The 21,963-nt window shown below is 33.7% G+C and overlaps 2 protein-coding genes across 9 annotated transcripts in view; one reads left to right on the top strand and one right to left on the bottom strand.

Moving 5' to 3' along the window:
• Kair1d (Kainate-type ionotropic glutamate receptor subunit 1D) overlaps positions 1–21,963 on the top strand; it is a 384,639-nt gene that overhangs the window by 147,238 nt on the left and 215,438 nt on the right. For 2 of the 8 annotated variants that reach the window (XM_083038999.1, XM_083038998.1), the window contains exon 1: positions 10,968–11,332. The exons of 2 other annotated variants lie outside the window; for them this stretch is intronic. The gene's annotated coding sequence lies outside the window, so the exon portion shown is untranslated. 4 more of the 8 variants (XM_083039000.1, XM_083038993.1, XM_083039001.1 and 1 more) reach the window with 4 other exon arrangements.
• Notum (palmitoleoyl-protein carboxylesterase notum) overlaps positions 1–21,963 on the bottom strand; it is a 209,316-nt gene that overhangs the window by 131,704 nt on the left and 55,649 nt on the right. Inside the window, exon 5 of the mRNA XM_083039013.1 lies at positions 14,156–14,197. The gene's annotated coding sequence lies outside the window, so the exon portion shown is untranslated. The remainder of the gene's footprint in view (positions 1–14,155; positions 14,198–21,963) is intronic.

Here is a 21,963-nt window from a genome sequence, read left to right as displayed (position 1 = left end):
TGAGAATATATGAAAAATCTACTAGAAAACTTTACAAGAACAGACTTGACAATAAATTTTAGTCTTGCTTTTAAATTTTCTTAGTGATTGAATATAGCAAGAAAAAGATTATTAAGGAAAATCTCTCGATTTATCTAGCGGAATATGAATTTTGAAATGAGTTACGACGGACGTGCGAGACGTTGAAGAGCAGTATACCTTATGAGAGAAGATGAACGGTTTTTACGCAAAGCATAATCTATTTAAAGTCTGTCCGAATCAAGAATTTAAGACAGTGATTTTTAAATAGTATATCCATTGATCGAAGCCCTTGAATTAGTAGAATTATTTTCGGAATAAAGATGATCAAAAGGAAATTAATTGCTATTTATATTCACAAAACTAAAAATTAACCTGATTAATGTATAATAAGTTTGTCAAATTAACTGTTATTTCTTTCTTATCATACAACTGATATAAATGACATTACAATACTTTAATAAGATGGAATTAATCCGTAATTCTTTGCAATGATAATATCGACTTCTAGTGCACTTTTTTGCATTAAAAGAAAAAATTTAATTAAATATTTCTTTTATACATAAATATCTTATGGATTTTTCTTTTGAAAAATGTAAGTAGCTTGTTGTGCTAAATTTGTTGTGCATTAAATTGTGAAACAACGCGTCTAATGACTATAAAAGACCATAATTACAATTAACGAACTCGAACATCGAAAGGTAGATGATAACCAGACACGATGGACCGTCGACGGAAAGCAAAAGTTGCCGGCCTCGAAAGCCGGGGCAGAGCAGCAAGTGGTCGTATTCTCAGCGGCGGGACAACTTTCTGCGTAGCATACCGAAGTTCCTCGATCCGCCGAAACTCTCGAGGAATTACGACAGCGTCCTTCAGGCCATTCCTGTTACCGGCTCGTGAACTTTGCTTTGTAACAAAATTTCACAGACGACTCCCGTCTGATATTCGAGCAAAACAAGACTACTCACCGATAGTTCGGAATTCTTCGATTAACCATCCAAACGACCGAGGTTTTCGATTTGCGGTTTATTAATTTCCTCTATTAAATTAAATGATGTAATAATAACTGTTCTGTGTGTGTTTAATTAAAAATTAATATTTTATCTTGCACACACAAATAAAGAGAACTGTGTTTGAATCACACATATTTTTCGTTCATTAAATATTATATATGTAATATATTTAATGCAAAATTGTTTTAAATAAAATATTGCAGGAAATTTCATTGAACGTACAGAAGAATAGCTTTCGACTTTTAAAAAATATAACAATTTAAAAAGAAATGAAATTATTGAATTACAAATCTAAAACATCCGGTAATCGTTATTAATAATTATACATTATATATAAATTTTTTTATATATAGATATTATATAGATTTGATATATTAAATAATAAATAAAAAAATATTCAATTTTAATTGAAAAATTATTTTATGGAAGATTGTGTTATTTTATAATTTTTCAAACTTAAAATAAATTATCTTTTGACAAGTTCTGTCAAGTTTCGCGCAAATTTGTCACGTTTATTAAATATTTTACAACATGATTACATATTCACTTCCTATACCGATAATTGTATTTACAATTCAAATAACTGGTCTGTTTTTATAGCGTTACCGATGACAAGTTTACTTTTTGTTCCTTTAGGTGCTACGATGTATGCGAACCTCACGAACTACGTTACACGAAAAGTTTGTCAAGGTAGAATATGAAATTTGCAAACTTTGTTACGCAAAACTTCAAAATCTTTGATATCTTACTTGAACTGGCTTTAATGTTACTTATATCTTTTTCTTGCTCTCTCCACTGATTATCGATTTACAAACAATGTTAAGATAGAGTTATAGTGAAATTGCGGGATTGAGAGAAAATGAAGAAAGAAACGTATAGACTAAAACTGTGTTTTAAAATAAATAAAATAATTATTTTTTAAAATAAAAAAACAGTTTGAAATTATTATATATTAAATATTCGCATATTGTAGATAAAATATTTCGTAAAAAAATACATTATATCAGCTAAATATTTCTCTTTTTCCCTGAATAAAATAAAGATGCATATTTTAAACTAAACAGCAATAATGAAATATAATTTAATTTGAAACATAATTTTCAACAAGAGGGAAATATTGTAATATTTAATTATAATTAATATTTCGTTCAAACCCCTCAAATCAGATGCGAACTGTTGCATTTAAATGACAAACTACATTCGATAATTAAAATTTTGCTGAGTAATTTTAATGTATTAATGAACACGAAGTACATTTATATTGGCCGATAATAAACGTTTTTTTAATTCGGTGTGCAATGCATTATATATATCAACATCAGTAATTTGGAGACGACATCGACATTCACAGATTTACTGAAAAATCAAGAAATAAATGGTAACAGTAGGCCATCGATTTAGATTTCAAATTTCTTTTTTCCATTTATATGTCCTATTCAGGATAATACCATCTCATTAAAAGTAAGACGTTAATCTCGCTTTACGTCGAAATTTTTTATTTGCACTTTTACGTAGATATAATGTTTAAGTAGAATATTATCTCGTTCTTATCTACGGTCGAATAAAAACGAGATCGAGCTGATTCTAACGTATCGCTTTCGTTGAAGTTTACTCTTCTATCGTAATGTGTTAGACCGAAATCTGATTGTCGAGAATAGGCCGAGCCGTATTCGCGAGTTAATGGTAGATTCGAGGCCACGATCGTCGAACTTTCCACTTCTGCCAAACTTTGGCGACCCCCTATGCGGATTCTCCTCGCGTCCGGAACTGTGTCTTCCCACCTAGGCAATGCTCTCCGTGTCTTTTGAACTTTCTTCTCGTGAAATTGAATTGCCACAAAATCGGTTTTGATTCTGAACTGCGCACGTGAAATCTTGGAATCTATATTTGGTTAAGATTCTATCTATTGTTCCCGAGCCCTCTCACGTCGGAAGATATCGATATAATATATTTTTTTTTTGTTCATTAACTGTTGCTCATGCAATTATACTAATAAAATCTTTTCTGTCAGAGAACAAAAATTTATTTGCTTGTTGAATAACATTACAGAAAATAAAAAATTATATTTCTGAATTTTATGACTCGCGTAAAATTAAATAGCGCCAAGAAGAAAAGTGAGAATTAAGTCTAAAAAGAATTAAGTTTAAAATCTTATTGTTTTTTGTTCTTGCAAAAATTATTTATGTGATGCAAGAGTATCAGTATTTTCATAGAAAATTAATGAAAGCATATTTTTATATGATATAATCTGTTCTTCTTTCATAGAATATTATAATTAATAATGACAAGATAATTACGGCAAAAAACTTATTATACTGTTTTTATTTTAACAAAATATCATAGTTGGCTCATTTTTTATTAATTACTGATATGTATTCACAAATTATGTTATCAGGATTTTTATTGATATCAATGATTTTTATTATAATCATTAAAAATGTATTTAGTGATTATTTCAAAATTTTATAGTGCATATCATCATATATCATAAATCACATACGAATACGTTCTCGATACTCATTGAAATATCTTTTTAATGACTACGACGACAGAGTTTTTAACATCCTTTTTTTCAACTAGCATCCGTTCTCTTTTCTATCTTTGCGTTTTTCGTGGAAGGGACTGCACGAATTACACAGCATGACCGTGTAAATCGTGGAGAACGTGACAGCGTGAAACGTATCCACCGCTATTTCCGAGTCTATTTTATATCTTTTTCATAAAACACACAACGCGGTGTTCGCACCGGTGCTCCTTTTTGGAGTGACATCGGCATTACGTGTCTCATAAAAAATCGATAGACTCGAGTGTCTCACAGGTAGAGAGTATCGCAATGTCGTGAGATTCGTCGGTTCGTCTCGCAAATAAAAATGGTGGTGCATTTGCGCTCCGGGGCGTTAACGTTTTCGCGACAAATTATACATACATATGGTTCCACGGAGAGATGCAGACTTATCTGCGGAGGTGCGGATGTATACGATGATCAAGCGATGCAGACATAAACTTTTTACTCGAGAGATGGAAGAAAAATAAAAGTGTGCCGGCGCACACAAAGGAGATCGGGACGAGATACGGCGAACAGGAGATGTGTGACTAGACTCGCTCAGCAGGTTTTAAAAGTCAAGATAAGCAATGAAATCGATAGACTTTCTTTCTGCTAGAATCTACTTTCAAAGGCAGCTGTGGTAGACACTCGCCCTCTACTCGCCATCCGTTCGAGAAACGTTTTTCCGCCACTAACTCTCGCCTCAATATCTTCAACAGAAACTTTACCGCTATTTTAAGAGATTTATCGCGGCAAACGTTTATTGATGACATCGGTCACTTTACGGTAAAATAGATAAATTAATAAGTCTCCTTACTTTCTCTCTTTAAAAATGTTTCATTTTATCGTTTCGTTTGTGCAACACAAGTTTTTCTAATACGCACGTTGTACGAAAATCTTTATTGACTGCAGGAGTAATAATTTTTACTAACCACTAAAATCTATAATAAAGCGTCTTATAAATCTTTCTCAATTTATCTTCTGTTGTCTATTATTGTTCGGGAAAAATGACGATGTATCATACGTGTATCACGTCACCAAGAAATTTTTGCTTTAATATTTGCGCCACAGGAGGTTGTCGCATTGTAAATCGTAAGATATTTGGCGATATTTCGCAGGACCTTACTTATGACTCTTAATGGACATATTGCCGCAAGATTTATTTCGCGGCTTACAAATTTCATTTGTACCGAAGTTTTCGACGAATGGTTGCAATTTGCATCCCTTTGCATCGTCCTTACCGCTAACCGAATGCTCGAACCGCTAAAAGCGTAAAAATTTTGCACCTCGCCAACACCTTCCCTAATTCGCCACGCTGTAACATTCATCCTTTCTTTCATCCAGCGAAATGACCTGTCGTAAATATAAGGGTGTACGCGGCGAATATTCACATGCGGACAGTTCAATGGCGAAAGGACGTTTGGGCGATATTCTGGAGCGACTTCGGCATAAAAGTCTCGCTGCTACGCTGTCATTTTTCACTGCGCGGTCGTTCACCCTATTGTTGTGTCGGCTTCACTGTGCATACCCTTTTTGCATATGCCCCGGCATAATAACGTGGCGATTGATAGAGGAGACATCTATATAGGGTGTCGCATCGCGATCGAATGTTTTCTTAGTCGCAAATACTAGAGACTTAAGAAGAATTGCCACCGTCGAACCATCAATTTCAACGAAATCTTTTAACATTCACCTTTATATTACATTCTGTATACTTGTATATATATATTTTACTATATTTTATATACTACATATTTTCTTAAAGATAATGTTTTGCTACATATGCTCGCATATGTTTGCCTACAAATCATTTAGTTTTGTTTGACGCATGTTTCTCAATAGAAAAAGAAGAATAAAATATTAAATAAATAAATTTTAGTTTGTGCGAAAATAGATTATATAATTAAGAGTTGATAAGAATCTAAAAAAAAAAAAAAGATAAATTAAATTGCTTGGAATATACATATATAAATCTAAATCTCGTTTTCTATCAATTATAAATTTTGCATTAAAACGAAAGATTATTACACACATATGTATATTGAGTGTTTAAAAAAATTAAAATATTTTAATTAAAAAATATAGTTTTGCTAAAGAAAAATTCGTTCGAAATTTTGAAAATCAACGACTAGTAAACTTCCAAAGAAAATGGTACACCTTGTATATATGCATTAATTAAAGGCAGCGTTTATGCTGATCTATAGTTTAATGAAGTATAAGTAATTTATCTTTTTTGTTTTTTTTCTTGTTTAAAGTGCAGCCGCATCAAGTGAGATATAGCTTCTCTTTGCAAGCTTTTTTATTCTCTTTTATTAATAGACGATAATATTACTTGCGTATTTCACTCATGCAGCGTTATATAGTATTTAAATAATAACTTTGTGAAATAAAATGCAATTAATTTAATAACAAATTTAATTTATTAATTTTTCTTTTTCCGTATAATTTTGTGAAAGAAAATACAAATAACTCAATAATAAATTTAATCGATTAATTTATCATTGTTCCATCGTTATCGTTTTAAATTCAATCTTAAAAATTTTAGAATGTACGTCTTCGAGATAACTTTAACGTACTGATATAATTTCAGAAAATGCAAAAATGCCCCGGTTTCTCATATATTTCTTTGCCCACATTACTATCCTGTTTTCGCGTGATGAGGCTCGAAATCTTCGGACCATTTCCTTCCTGTCGCGATTTTTTAGATTTATTGGTACCTAAGCAGCGAACCCGAAATTTTACGAGGGTGATCGTATCAACCATTGACCATAAGTTCTGTTTCTGCGCAGCGGCTTGGCACAGATAAGATCCGCATATAGGTCATGCAGACATATGTTTGTCTACTTCCGCAAATAGATTCGACAGGTCAATATAACTTAACCAATCACGATAAACCAAAAGAAAAAAATAAATACTTTTCACATCTCTCTTTCTCTCTCGCTATCTTTTAAGAGAAATCAAAATCTTTTTAAAAGAAATCAAAATGCTATTAATTTATACATGATTTTTGATCATTTCTTTATTTTTGATTTTTGAAGAATATTCGTAGCTTGTTCTAATTGTGTTTCCTTTATATTATGTTTTCTCTCTGCATTTGTTTTCACACAAGATTACGTTTCAACAATTCAATCCATTGAAAAAAAATTTAAAGAAATTTAACAGTTTAATTAACTTTGCCGCATATATGATTACGCGTTATATATGATATATCAATGCTATCAAAATCGCATCGAAAGCCAGCATGGCTTCAAACCTCTCATTTTCATTTCTCGTGATATGAAAGGCGTGGCAAAGTAATCTACCGTGTGCACGTATCGACTTTAAAGGAACATTTTTACGGCGGATAGGTTTCTGAACTTTGCTCCCATCCAATGAAGAGTAATTACGGGAATCAGGTTAAAGTGTAACGTGTTTCAGACTGTCTGGCCGGTCAGCTGGCATCTCACGACCGCGTCCAGCCAGCCGTCGTGTAATAATTTGTTCACACAGTTTTCACACAGCAGCGCCGTTGCTATTCTCCTCGTTTTCACGACTAACGTAACGAACGCGACAGATTTCGCGACCCTCCGAAAGCTGCACTCTCATGTAAATTCTAAGGATAACATTACAGTTTCGTACAATGTTTAAAGGGCTTCTCTCTCTCGCATATTCTCTGACATATTCGGAACAGGATACATACGTAGTTAAAAATATGAAATATTATCTCCTTGTCAAAAATCGAATAATACTGTGAAATATATATTCGCGGAAGTTATTATATTGCACGATTTCCGATACTGTAAATACTTTCGATATTTTTTTTTTAAAAGTATCGAATATATATGTGTCAGTATATATATAATTTTGTACGATTCTAGAAATATCAATATATTTTTAAATTTAAGTCAACGTGCGTGTTTAAGTTAATATTAATGTGTGGATGCATTGGCTCTTTGTCAGTGATATTTTATTCTTTTTCTCTAGCACGATAATCCGCAACGCCCAATAGTATTAGAGCACTCAACTGTGACATATCGACAGGTTGACTTGTGCCAATATCATACCAGAGAAAACTCTCAAAAACTACGAGAATGACAGTAACCGTTAGAAATCTTGCAGAATTGCGGTTGATATACGACGAATATCGAATATGTAAGATTTTCATTAGTTCTCGTAAGCCGTAAAATATTGTGCTTTTTTAGCCGATTTCTTCAAAATTTTTTTTTACTTTTTAGTGACGTTTTCGACAGCATCATTTCCCAAGAGTGTCGCGATAAATATTTCACCGTGGAAAACCGCACTCCGTCAATGATATAACGATATATAGGAGGCTCTCTGTCATCCGGCAACATTTTCGATTCGCAAAAAAAAAAAAAACTCGATTAAGAGTCTAGATTTTCCTAGTTTTTTGTTCTCTTCGTCAAAAGAGAGACACGCACGTGAAAAAAAAGTAATTTAATCTTTTACGCTGCTTTTGGCATGTTTGGAAAAAGAAGCAATGCGTGAGAAAGTTCTCTCATTTTCACGCGGCGATAAACATGAGACATCTTGCAATTATATAGTAGTTTTGCAACTTTCGTGGTACTTGAAAACTGCTTTATTCCGCACGACGTTCTGCTTTGTTATGACCGCAATGTTAAATTTACGTTCGTCGCAGAACTCACCGTTTTATCGCTGATAATTATTTTTCCTCTCGGAAACCCATTAGAACGAGAAACTCTGTTTCTCATTTTGCTTGTAGCCGGCAATGTATATACAGTGCACACACATTTAGTAGCACACATCGAGTAAGATTCCAGCAATAAGGATAGCTTTATAGAGAAACAAAAATAGAACGGCTAGAACATGAATTTTATTTTGTGATATCCGGTAATTCGCGAAATTCTAAAATCTATTTGTGTACCTTAGGCAATTTTACAGCACATTACGGTTCATTTGAAGTGAATTACGAATTTTGACAAATTTTAACGACGCACCATTAGACTATTTCGAGGAACAGTTTCAATCGCGATTTTTATCCGAAGCGAATCGAGAAACCGTGCTTTTTCGAGACGGACCATTGAAAATCTATTGGATTAGCGGAAATTCTGACGTTTTATTTCCTGCTTTTCTCATCTGCGACGGTATAGTAAGGAATTTACTCCAGCCGCGAAGCTCTCGTTAACGTCAAATACGCGTTCTGTGGGGAAATAATGTCGGAATTTCCACGCGCGCGCGTTTTCTTTACATTTCGAGTTCTGTAACTCGCGATTTCTTCCGGTTAGAAGCGATATATCTCGAGATTTACTCAACCGCGAAGCGTCCGTTACCATCGAATGCGCGCTCTTTATGGAAATAATATTGCAAATTCGCCGCCTTAACTTTGAGTTTCAAGTTTCTATTTCTCTTTATTTTTTTTTAATCTGCAATTTCTCTCGGTTAGCAACGATATAATTTGGAATTTATTTCATCGCGAAAATTTTGCCGCCGTCGAATGCGCATCTATATCTCGAGATATAAATAACATTACGATTTAACTCTGTCTTGTACATTTTCATTCTCTTCTTAAGCTTGAAATTTTTTGCAACTATAACAATTTATTTTGAACTTTACTCTATCGCGAAAAACTTAGTATATTAAATGTTAAAAGTAATATTCAAGAAAAAAAAATTTATTTTTTCGATATATACTTTAGTTTTTACACCTTTAGAGTCGTTTTGCATTTCTTCTTATAGTATGTTTTAGAACTTTTTTTTCATGAAGAAAGTTTGTTCTCGTATCAATTTATCCAGCAATTGTTGCAATATTTTAATTAAAATACATGCGCTGTAAAGCGGTCGGAAATAAAAAATTAATTATACCGCGATACGAATAATGTGTTTATTCATAAAGCTCTGACAAATTATAATGATATATCCTATATATATGCACAAACATCGTCATTTGACATAATAAAATACAAAATATTCACGCATTATCTTTAATTACGAGTATATTTACTTAACTGCGAAATCGCGATTATATTCTACATTCAGCCTGTATGATTTGCATTCGGAATTATGATTCCTTAATTAATTTCTCCATATCCATACTTTTGTAAAGTATCATGCTTAAGGTTAAATATGGCCTAATTCTGAGCTTAATTTGCTTAACAGAGGGACCAATTTAATGTTATGCAAATATATGACTGCAAATTTAATGCAAACGCGTAATGGAAATCAAGCAACCACGTGTGGCGTTAATGCATGTTGTGAATATGAAGATCGATATACATATCGCATTTAGGTTCTCTCGCAAGTATATTATTGGAAAGTGCGTGTTATGATATATATACGGAAGTGAATTGCTCAGATTCTTCTGCGAGCATATAATCGGAAAATCCGTCATCACACAAGGGAAGTGAATTCTAAGGGTTACTTTTCCTTTCCTTTTGCACATATGGATACGTCCAATGTATCTATTCTAGTTAGCCCAGTATTTCCGTATGACAAGAGAGATGTAGGACATTCCGATAGTGTATACGAATTTTAAATCAGACAGCTATATTTCCATTCCCGCAATCTTTATGACATATGTCATGTGCATTGAAACTCAAACTTAGCGAACATGGTTATAATTTTATAAATGTAATTTTAAGAATTTTTCGATGATAGAAGAAAGCCTTCTTTTTTATCTTCGATAGAAAAAAATTATTCTTCTCAAAGTCTCATAAAGGGAAGTGTTTTTTATGCTTTGTGGGTTTAGAAAAAAAAAGAACCATGTTGATGCACGAGATGTTATCGAGATATTTAATTCTATTCATCAGGATTGTTATTCTCATTCAAACTCGATATCTTCTGTACTCAATCAGACCATCAAGAATACTTTGACAATATTGATGCTTAATTCAACTTTATATTCGTTCGCCACATAAGCTTCTTGTAAGTTCATTCTCGTCGATAAAACGCGGACCGATCCATTAACAGTCCAGTTTCTCGCTTCGAAGAAAACGAACTCGGCAAGGAGTTAAAACCGCCGATAACTGTCTTCGCTCCATCCTTCTCGCGAGACCCTCCTCAGATTTCTGGACGACAGTCCAGGCGATCTACGCGAGCGCGATTTGCAGTCTCCGCTCGAACCAGGCAAATGGAACGCACCAGAGGGCCTCTCCCGTAGGATCGATAGAATAGTGGGGGGACAGCTCTGCCGGGGTAGTTGGGAGGAAGGACGAGGAGGGTTGAAGCGAGGGATGAAACGACGTGGAGCCGAGGTCGCGAGGGGGTGTGTGGGAGAGATGAGGGCGCTCCGGCGGCTTCCGCGTCGCGCCATGGTTGCTGCGAGCGGCGTCGGCGTCGGCGTCGGCGTCGGCGTCGGCGTCGGCGTCGGCGTCGGCGTCGGCGTCGTCGTCGTCGCGGTGGCCGTTCTCGTCGCCGGCGAAAGCGGCCGCCACCAGACCGTACACGCAGCGCAGCGGCCAAAGGCAGTCTCCGGCGTTCGGTCCAGTTCGACCTCCGCCGTCGCTCGGTTAAGTACGCACGCAACCGCCAGTGCCGGTGGCGTCGCGACGCACGTCGTTTCGTGTCACTGCGTACTCGCGCTCGTATTCGTTTATCACTCGACGACGACGTCGACGTTTTTCACCGCCCTCGCGGAGGGTAGGGACACGCGGATGATGCCTGCGTCTTTCGCGGGTTAACTTCCGGATCGAGCCGCGATATTCCGCCCTCTCAGAATTCATATGGTTCAGTGGAAGGATAACGAGACTCTTTCACATCGACGGCATTGAATCAACAATTTGGGGACGACATTGAAGGAAAAGGTGCGAGAACACAATTTCTCTTTGGAAAGTTTCTTCTTCTTTTTCGAGAAAGAAAGGGAGAGAGAGGGTGAGAGAAAATCGAAAAGAAGTAGTGATAGCCTCCGGATCAAATTTGTGGATCGAGATCGAAAAAGGTACAGGGACTTGTTGTTTGAAAGTGTGAGTGTGTCGGTACGTGTTCGCGGGATGTTCTACTTGCGCTTAGAGAATTGCGGTGTCTGAATTATAACGTGATGTTATTACTGATTAGGAAACTGGTACAGAAAAGTACAGGAAATTTTGTTTTCTTTTTTAAAGTGTGATAGTGTTTGTTCTTCTGTTATTAAATTATGTGCATTATATTATATTTGCACCCGGAAACTTGCCATTTTTGGCTTTTATTGTTTTTCATTATTTATGAGGATGTGTGTGTGTGTTCTCAAAAAAATATATTTAATATACATATTTTTTTTTAATCCAACAATATGCGCTCCACAGTTTTCGCGTATTTATTTAGGCATGCATTATGTCTGACTTATTCGCGATCTTTCTACTGATTTTCAAGTGAAATGACTTAAAAACTGCAAGATATTCATTTTCTGAGGATGGCAGAGTTAATAGAGCAAGCTTTTAAAACTTTGCAATTCTTTTCTATTCATATTATAAAAATCATTATGTCTGATATGTTTTATTTCATACTTAAAGGAATTTATGAGTAACTTCCGTTCGGTGGCAAAGCTTCAGGCTGAAGATATACATTTTAACTGTTTAAAAATTCCAGTTAAGAAAGTTTTTTTATGTTTGCATAATTTTTCACTTGCTTTGAAGTATTTTTTAATAGTTTTTAAGCTGTCTAACTCATAAAGTTGTATAAAATATTTGTTTGAAGGGAGTGGCAAACTGTTTCGATTATTAATTGTTTAGATTCGTATACAATATTCTATCACGTCTGCGAAATTTCTGATCTGCATCATAATGTTTTTACTGACCTAGAAAGATAAAAGCGATCGATTTCTTGAAAACTTGAAGCTGCTAATCCCTAAGAATTGTGACATAATCTTCACAATTATATCTAAGGTCGTGTCTGATCACTTCGCGGTATTTCTACTAACTGGAAGATCGACAGTTCCCGAGAAGAATGCGCGAGTAAAGTTAGTATCTTAGAAGCGGGTGAGATGCTAGAGATGTAGAAGGGACGAAAGTTTTCGATTTACGATTCCAGCTTTGGCTCCGAACGGAACTTGCTCATTGTAAATTCCTTTTGTTTCGTAGAATTGCGATCCTGAAAATAGCCTTCGCTTTCCCGAGGCGTATTCGCAATTCCCAATAGACTTACATGTTGACGCCCGTGTATACTTGCAGCTGTATGTGTTCTCAAAAATGAGATTCTGATTCAGAATGTATCCTCCTAAAATTTAACTTCATTCAATCCGTATCTTTTGTCTATCCTAGTCTTTGTTATAATTGCAGTTTCTTAAAACTAAACACATTTTTACGCAATCGTGTTGTACGATGACGTGAATGTTTTCTATTACATAATCCTTATCGAAACTTTAAAAAAACTTTTCCATAAACTGTTTGTTAATAAACGTACTTTGTGTTGCAAACGTGATTATCAAGCTATTAACGGTAAATTTTAAAAACTTTGAACGAAAAAGCCTCAAGGGTATAAACAAGTAACAAAATCTTGCTTCTCGATAAACTTCTATCAAAGTTTACTTTAACAGAGTCTTAATCTGAGGCTTAGTTGCCGGAATACGTAATGTTGAAAATTCAAAAGTTGCGAAGGAAGATAGCACATCGAGGTAACTTTTTACCGAGGAAGAAATCGTCGCTAAATTCATCATAGGATACACTTCTTTTGGAATTTGATGCAAATCTCGTGAAACGTGCTCTGTGGTATTACGTAGGATGAACGTTCTCTCTCTCTCTCTCTCTCTCTTTCTCTCTCTCGTACCGTCCCGGTATATTTTTTCTTCGCTCGACGAAGGAAGTGACGATGAGGGCTTTAGAAAAGCCGGAGCGCAGAGTAACGCGGATCGACGTGTACTCGAAGCCTCTTGCATAAATAAGTCGCATCCCGGGCTCGCGCGCGCGAATCTGAAGCCATTATCATCTGTGCGCATATATATAACGCGGGGAAAACGCGATGCCATTGCCTTCGATTTATTATCCCCGTCCGTGGCGAGCCGTGGTAACGACAGGACAATGCCGAAAGTTCGTGAAAATGTCATCTCGCCAGTTCCCATTTTCTTTCGCGCGCGAGCTACCCAGTCGCTGGACTCACCGGACCGCTTTGCATTCCAATGAATATTAATCAAACGCAATTATTAAACGCAAATTGGAACTCAAACAACGATTGTTTCGTCGTCCCGTTTCCCCTAACTATGAGCGTTAAATCGCCAGGACGTCCAACTTTATTTGCGCGCATCTATTTCTCTATCTGCGGATTTGGTTTAGAAAATCGTATACGTGTAGACTATTTCGACAAATTTTTTCGCTAATCGAAATTTTTTGGATGAAATGTTTCTAAATTTTTATAGATTTAATAGAAATTTCTCATTTTCTTCATTAATTTCTCTTTTGATGAAAGTGCGGCAGTGAAGTCTCGTAAAATATTTCCGTAGCAGCGAATCATAAATTTTTCAGATTGTAATGTAACTAATTTTTTTAAATTCTAACACACAAATGTGATTAAGCAAACCTCGTTCAAGTTTGAATCGTTCTTCGATTAAAAATTAAAAATTTGCTAATATATTAAATAGGTTTGCAGAAAAGCTACATACAGATGTATAAAACTCTAAAAAAATTAATATATAAAATTAAAAATAATTCAGCACTCACCAGTATGATGTGCAACAGCGGAGTGTAGTACACAATGTTAATCTGTAACATGCCAATTTATTCAAATTATAAAGTGGTATCTAAAATAATTAATATTAATAAAAAAAATTATTATTGCATACACAATTAAATTTTTTATTTGTCTATTCTCTTTACATAGTTATTTAATAAAAAAATCTCATAATTTTCGAAGATATTTTTGTAGATATAAATATTTGTAAAATATTATTGTGAATAAAAATGTAAAATATTTCTAATTTAAATAATCTAAATAATTATCAATTTTAAACAAATGTTAAGATATACATATTTTATATATCTATGTAAAAATATTCGTTATTAAAACTATTTTACTAAATGTTTTAAATATTTAAATATTTTGCATATATATAAGTATTACACATTAAGAAGACACTATTGCAAAAATAAATTAACAATTAATATAATATTTCGCAACAAATAAAAAAATTAATTAACTAGAAATTGTGCTTATATTTGCTCCACTATCGCTCGACACCTCTCCGAGCCTTCTCCTTTTTCTCTTAATTAAAAACATAATATAAAATCTGACACATAAAATATTATGTAATTATAATAAACTAATATATTATATGCAAAGCCTTTTAAAGTCTTGGTTCTTGAACAATTATTTTGTTCTTTATTGTCATAGATTTTCAAGAATGCTATCGTATTTGTGTGTACTTTTTGGCATAAAACGTAGGGATGATCGCCAGGAATTTTTAATCGTGCATACGCATATATGTTCAAATATTTTGGAATACATGGAGCCCTTCCGGATTTTGACTGTTATTTAGCAATTTTCTTATCGCAAAAAATATTCCATTGAATGCAATAATAATTTTGATTGTTGGTTAATTTTTTTAAAAATGGAATATTAATTTTTAGCTTTTTCATTGCATTATATATTACATTCTATTTTAGTTTATTTATTTCGAGTTTTTTTGTGTCATGCTCATTAGAGTTATTTTTAACGAATAATCGATACAATTTTCCAGTTATTACTGTAAATTCATGATTGATTAAAATGTATTAGCAAAGCAAATTTTATTGCGTTTCAAAATCTATTTATCCTGCAATCAACAAGTGATAATCAAAATAATTTATGTTTTATAAAGTTAAAGGCTTCTTGATTTGCAAATAAATACATAAAAATGTTTTATATATACATATGTATATATATATGTATATAAATGTAATATATAATAATATACAAATATTTTAATAATATAAGATATAAATAAATAATATGTATATGTCATATAATACACGTATAAATAATACACATTTAACATGCGTATACGTTTACGTGTAATTTAATAATTATATTTCTGTTTTATATTGTATAAAAGTTGAAAAATGATAATATTTATGATGAAACTATAAAATAATCTTAACTCCTAAAATTATGAAGTTTTCAAGATACAATTAATGAGAAGTTAAAAAGATAAATTTATATACTCTTCTATAATAAAAATTTTATTATTATAGAAAGAATATATTTAAATGTTAACTTATATATCTACTCATTTTTTGATATATACATCTGTCTATTTTATATAATAATTCCATTATTTTTTATTCAAATTATTACGTAAATGTACGATTACTTTACAGTACGAATTTTTAGCACGGATATGACATAATGACTATATAATGAATCGATTTTTCCAATATAACTCACTTATATTTCGTTGCCAAGGTGCAGATTCGAAATATCAGAAATCACATTCATGTCGACCGATAACTGATGGCATTTACCGTTAATGAATTCTCGCGAAATCGACTCGTGCCTACTACTCAGTTCGATAACTCAATATTTGCATCTCGCTTGGATGGAAGCACAGGATGGGCCTCAATTAACTTCAGATTAATTAGCCGCGGAGACGAACCGATTCGCTCCTACAGCAAGCTAAGACTGCCAACTTGGAATTTAACTTGCGCGTCGGCATCATGGTTTCAGTATTGTCGACGTGAATTACTTCGTGTCGAAATGAATTGCGCTAATGGATTAGCATCCCTGTACGATGTTTCATTCGTGTGTGGGTCATTAACGAAATTAAAAGCTTGATCAACACTAGGCTTCATCGAAGAGTTAAAACAGTCATGATCGTATCCACGAAAATAAATTTGCTTCGCCGCGGCTTGAGCAAATTCCTCAATTCAAATAAAGACACCGCTATTTAGCGATTTACGAATTTATTGTATCCGATTTGTTTTTTTTTTTTTTTATTTTTGCTTTAATCGATGAGCTTCTGTTTGATCGGTCGGACATAATATGAAATATGAAACGCATACAACTCTACATACATCTATTCTACATCGGTATTATTTATTTTGCATTCGTTGTAAAGAATATTGCTAAATCTGTTCACAATATAGTATTTTATTTGCGGGATTTGCACATGGGATTTATTAATGCGGATGCATTCGTCACGAATGCAATTCAGATATTCTCTGAAGTGGATTTGAGCCGTGATTTGATTTGATTTCTTAAAATACAGGCGCATCGAACGTACGCGTTTATACTCTGGCGAACTTTTGTGCGCTATTATATTTACTCTGAAATGACTTTGAAAGGATCTCGCAGCCGGATACAATTTAGCGAAATTGACTATTTGCGCGGAAATTGGCACAAAAACGCAGAACAATATACACGATTAAAGATCTAGTTTCACGTAATATTTTACCACTTTTTTATCATATAATGCAATGTCATTTATTATACGAGATTGCATTGCTGGCACAATATTACTGATATAATAGAAATATTGTGTGTATGATGGTAGTCAATAAATAAAAAGACAGAAAGTTAAAAAGATATAACAAAAATTTAATAGACTGTACTGTAATCATGAGAGATGCAATTTATTGCTTTTTATTGCTTTTTATTTTTTTATTACATTTTTATTTCTCTCTATCTACGATAATTGTTCTCAATTTTAGTGACAATGTAACGTACAAATATTATATTACAGAATATTTCAAGTATGCTACAATGAGAAGTTTTACTATATTTTTATATAGTATAATTTTCTCTCTTTTTATACAATATTATTTTATATTTATTATATTATATTATTTTATATTTTATATTTAACATTTAGGATTAAATAATATTATAAAAGAGAAATTAATTAAAATTTTTGTATTAATTAAAAATAAAAGAAAAAAAGAAAAATATATGCGAAAAAGATAAAAGCAGCTTGATTTAGAAAGTTCAGAGAGGTTTGCATAAAAAAATTAATATTCTACCGTAGTATTTAATTTCACCAGTTCGTTGAACGGACTACCTAAGTTTGCCAAGGACCTCTTCTTCTTTCTCTTCTTTGAGAATGACATAGCGCCTCATCTATCGCACAGCTGTTTATTTCACGTCACGCCTTATATTAAAGGTTGAGTCTTATGCCTATCTTTCCCCGCCGTGATAACGCGACGTTTACATTATCATGAAATCGCGAGTGCAGAACGCGTGTTTGTTGAAATTAATCGAGAAAACAGACTTTTTTACTTAAAGCAAACATGACGTTTTATTAGACGGAATCTACTCGCGTATTTTGCATAAGTATAATGTTGTGCAGTTTTAGTTGCCGCTGTTAAGTCAGTTAGTTTCGCGCTTAATTAAATTTAATATTCCAAAGTGATAATAGAATTAATACAGAGTGCGGCGCCTGTGAGAGAAGCGTCGGCTCGGAAATAAACGTGGACTTAAAGCTCGAATTCTCGAATCAATGTTTGTGTTGTGCCAGCGTCCAAATAAAGGGCCCGTATTTTACATTCGTATTTCTGCAAACTGACTTTGTCAAGTTGCATATTGCGCGCTTCGTGTCATATCTGACGTTAACAAGACGTTTGTGTCTGTCACGAGTATCACAATTGCTTCAGACAGATTCGTCCGACGAGGCAACGTTTACACTTCTCTGTCAGTGTGAAACGATTTACATAACGCGGAAAATTAATTAATCCGTTAAATTTATTTATGTAAATGTAACAAAAATCTGTGTATCCCCGACGGAGAAATTCATGGGAAAATTCAATTTACAAATTTTCGATAAAATTGTGAGAAAAATAGATTCTTCTTAGCTTCGACAACACGGATGTTTACTGTTTGTGTAGAAATTGAAGATTCGATATGGCGTGTTTAATATTTTTTGCTAGAAAGTTAATCCAAAAATTTCTCAGAGAACGAGTTCCCAAGTGTACACCAAAACTTTCGACAACATTAAGAAATTAGGGGAAAAATGGACTAATGAGAGTAAATTAACTATTTCGAAGAAACTCGTATATAATGCAAACGCGATAACTTAAAAACTTACAAATCCAGATTGTTCAATATCTCGTTAGGGAAAGAATTGAGTCAAGCGAAAAGAGGATTTTTTTAAACATTATGGCAGAACTTTAATAAGTTGGCTACGTTACTTGTGAATGTATGAATATCTATACACGCAAGCGCATTTTTATGACGCAAACCGCTTATCTTTTATTGGCAATCGCTTCTTATTGTCGACTGTTATACGAATGGAATTACGAATGGTATAGTTGCTTCGAGTCGAGCTCGCTATTAACAAGCCGTTTATGTCCCCGGAATTCCACATTTATCCGCGGAAGTACCCCGGCCATCTAAGGTAACATTTTGATGCCAATGCAAGCTGACGCTTGTGTTTTCGCAAACGATGAAATTAGTTACGCGGAACAACTCCGCGATAGCTCGGTCGTGAATGACATTCCTCATTACACACGTACGAATGAGCAGTTTGTTACGTTTGTTTCGAGCGATTGTTTCAGCAACCGAAATATGTCGTTGGTTTTAATGTCCCTCGAGCCTCGAGATATCCGGAAATTCAGTCGTGCTGCTACAAACACATGGCTTTGTATGAACTTAGATAAACACGAACTCGTGAGTTATTTGGCTATTTAGTGAAAGGATTGTTTTAACTGCGTTGATTGAGTTTCCTTCATTTAAAAATATAAAATTTTAATGTCAAAATTAAAAAACGAAGATTCTAATTTTAATTTTAACAATAAAACTAATTTTATTTTTTCTTGTATGCAATAAATTAAAAATTGCAACACATTGTATATATTTTCATTATATATTTCCATTTTTTCTTCTTTAGTTAGAAGAATATTATAATTATAAATATTATAAGTAATATATGATTATATTATTTTAGAAGAAAGAAAAATAGAAATAAGAAAAAGGAATTATATAATGCCTGTATACATTTGTAATGCTGACTGTAATTAGTAACCCCCGTGCGTCTGTCCGACTTATTAAAAGCTATATGTTTTCCCATTGTGTCTCTATTCTTTGTTTTTAATATTTTAAATCTAAAAAACAGTGAAAAATGGAATTGTGCATTATACTTAATAAAATATCATTTTTACTCATGCATAATAATGATTTAAACTGTATGTAAAATTGTACGTTTGCATCGCGGTTGCTGTAATGTAATGTTAAATCGAAAAGTTGGAATAATGTCACGATATATTTCTAATTAAATGCATCGCGAACGAAAGAATCGTTATCGGTGAAGCGTTTTCTTTCGTTAATTTTTATCGAGAACAAGTCGTCCGTTTTCAGCAGTATTCGGTGAAAATCATCACGAAATTGAACGTTTTTTTCGTTCGTCCTCTTTTGTTTCTTCTTCGCAATGACGAAAAAAAAATTCGCATTGGATAAGTGGCACGCCAATCGAATCGGCGTGGAATTAACGATGTCGCGTAGAATAATGGAGGTTACGAGAAAAAAAAGGCGAGAGAAACGGATTTTCTCGCGGAAAAATCAGCTTCGTGCCTGATACGCGCGCAAACTCGCGTCTATTCGCTCGCGCGTTAGCTCGCTCGCTCGCGTGGCCGAAAGAGCTTAATTGAATTTCTCTTAATTAACTGCCTTCGCGGTGTTACGATAATTGCAACGCACGAACTCTCCCATTACAGTAATTGTGGATCTAATTAATGTAGTCCCGGTGTTCTTCGTTCCGCTGTCGCTTTCCGGTGGATTAAATTTTTAGGGTGAACTTTCAACGGTTATTCAACTTGTGTTCAGCCCACGCGAGATCATATTCACTGATATTACGTCTGCTAAAACGTTCCGAGAAGATAAGGTGCCCTTTGAGGAGTCTGAATTCTCTCCAACTCTCCTTTACTCTAGATCTGCTTCTGTTTTTGTTTAATCGAATTGATTCTCGCAAAACAAATATTTTTAATTACATAATAAAATTAGAAGATAACAATGTAATTAACATAAATAACAGATGTGTGTGTAGAAGTTTAAACAATAGAAAATGATCTCTATTCCTTTAGATTCATCTTTTCTTACATAGTTTACTGTTACATATTTTTATTCACACAAGGAAGAGAAATATTTAAGATATAAAATCACGTTGTAAATATTTTTAAAACTTGATATCTCTCTCTTTTTGTATAATTTGAAATATTTACCTAAGAAAGAGAGAGATTCTTTGCCTAAATCGAGAAACGAATATGTAAACGTACAAAACATGTAATAAAGACTTGATAATCATGCACAAAATATTTCGATAAAGTGCAATTAATTTCGTATCTATATATCTAAATCTTTAATTTTTGAAGGTGTAGGAGTTTCTTTAAAATTAATCCATTACTTTGTAATAAAATACTTATAAAGAAAATATTTTATGAATGAGATACATTTCTCTAATATATGTACGCGTATAACACAGATTCAGTAAAACATGAAGATTCTACTCAAGACGAAGTACTGTGACAGATTTACAATGTGCACTGTCGCAGATTTACAATGTACGCCTCTCCCCTATTTTCCAGGGAAAGAAAGAAAGGGTGCGATATACGCGTCCGCCGCTTTCTATCTTCTGGCCTCACGCCCTTTTTATCTTTTAGCCGAATGGACTCGGAAACGAAGAAACGACGATGCTCTCCTGGTGATACACCCGATATACTTTCACAGGGAGAACAAATGGAGGAACCATCGTCGTTCGACGAGAGTCTAGTACGTAATGGACGATTACACAGGGCACCGTATTGCCGACGTAGAGCGAGAGAGATTTATGAGACCGCAGGAATTGTGCGGCACGTAACTGAAACTGAAAAAAACACGAAACTATTCGCCCGTTTCGCGACTTTAGCTATTTCGAGTTACTATGACTGGCGCGACTACTGTATCACCTGACCAGAAGCCAATCGTTAAAAAGTCCGGCATATTGCGCGAAACACAAAATTTATTCTCTGGACCGGAAATGCCCGGCTGTATTGTAATGTCGAAAAAAAAATTGAGAGACGAAATTGAGAAAAAAAAAACAATTTCCATTTGTAAAAACATGGAATTAAAATATTCAAATCCGTTTATAAAATATTGTGCGTTTTGGTTTGATAATATTCTTCCCGATGTAAAATACCATGTTTCAATTGACATGTATAACAGAATGTTAACAGATGCTGTAACTATCTATACCAAGAGTGAATTTGAATGGTTTGAAAATTCAATTTACCGATAATGGAATCTCTAACAATTCTATTAATTAATTACAAGGAATTATTGTAGGGAACGAAAATATGATTTACGCGAACATTAAAATGTATACACTAATATTTTTCAATTTCACATTAGAATCTACGATGTGTGTGTGTGTATCGCGATATCGCAAAATAATAATAATTCATAATATTACATCATAATCGCATCACGATTTACCATCGTTAATATTATCATCTACTTCGGAACGATCCATAAATAAAGCGGTATGTCGCAGATTTTATCTATGCGAGCATCATCGTACCTTTATCGCTGA

The sequence above is a fragment of the Prenolepis imparis genome, unplaced genomic scaffold, assembly GCF_030444845.1.
Source record: "Prenolepis imparis isolate NDT839.2.m4 unplaced genomic scaffold, iyPreImpa1.0 SCAF_5, whole genome shotgun sequence".
In the NCBI taxonomy this organism is placed as follows: domain Eukaryota; kingdom Metazoa; phylum Arthropoda; class Insecta; order Hymenoptera; family Formicidae; genus Prenolepis; species Prenolepis imparis.
This window is presented reverse-complemented; position numbering and strand designations above follow the sequence as displayed.